Genomic DNA, 1289 nt, shown 5'->3' with positions numbered 1-1289 from the left:
TCCCCGTCGCATTGCTACACGATTGGAGAAAAGTTCACACGAAGGGACGAGCATGACGGTGTCAGGTTACTTCTTCGGGGTCCTCTTCGCGTCTCGTTCACTCGTGTTATCTTTCCAGCCGCCTCTCCCTCGTTGTTGCCTTTTTCCCTCCATTCATTTCGTCGCCCCCTCCCTTGTTGCTCATTTCCCCTCATCTGGCCCTCTCATTTCTCATTTTTATGTAATCTAACGTCTTCTGCCTTTGCTCTGGTCTTCTTTGTTTTTCATGTGAGCGCATATTTACAGTAAATGTGCGCTAAATATCAGAAATGGACCACCTAGTATCCTGTGTAGGAGGGAGGAAGGAGAAAAATAGCAAATTGATTTCTACAATTGATCACATGCAGATCCACTGACTGCGGTGACCCTTTGTTAATGCTGAGTGAGGGCGTGGATTTTTGTTTGTGTACAAAAGATACGCCATGAAAAAAAAAACAAAAACATCCTCAGCTGGATGTGCACGATGGACGGACACGCATGTCGGACAAATAAAAGTCAACATTGTATGACGTTGATTGCAAAAGCAGAAAGAAGGAGGTTGCCACTTAACCTGTAGACAAACGTTGATTAAAAAAAAGGAAGAGGAACGGAGGACCTCTACATTTCATTGTCTAACCTCTTTGTGCCTGAAACAAAACTGCCCGAATGCCGCGCGCCACCGCGCAACAAATTCCTGAAAAATTACAACTTGTGTCAACTTGTTGACGGCAAACTAATACGAGTCTGGCTTTTCTCTTGCTCACTTGTCTTTTCATTTCCAGACAGTAAATACATGTGAAAACTTTTTTTGGAGGGGGTGGCGGTGAGGGGGGGGGTGAATACATGCGGCAGGAGGTAACTGAACTCAAGACAATATCGATATATGTTACTTCACGCCTGCTTTTTTTTCAATTGCTTTTTAATGTTTCTTTTTGTCAAGGTCTGTGAAAACGAGCAACAGCAGCATTTTATCTATGAATCTATTTGTACACAAAAGCTTCCTGTTGTGTAATTAAAAATGTAATAACATTCAGCTACTATGCAGCATTTAAAAAAAAAAAAGAGATATTTTCCAAACACTTCTGGAATTAGTCGATTGATCAAATTAGAACTATGGAGCGAGAAAAATCGAGAACAATTATAACACACGAGTGTGACACAGTCGAGCACAAATGTAAGGTCACTGTACTGAAATGTAAACTTGTATCATATTATGTGAGTACTATTTCACTTGATGTGGATTCTTATTTTTTCATTCTTTTCGCTGTATG

Source organism: Hippocampus comes, unplaced genomic scaffold, assembly GCF_001891065.2.
Source record: "Hippocampus comes isolate QL1 unplaced genomic scaffold, H_comes_QL1_v1.1 scaffold214, whole genome shotgun sequence".
Classification (NCBI taxonomy): domain Eukaryota; kingdom Metazoa; phylum Chordata; class Actinopteri; order Syngnathiformes; family Syngnathidae; genus Hippocampus; species Hippocampus comes.
This window is presented reverse-complemented; position numbering follows the sequence as displayed.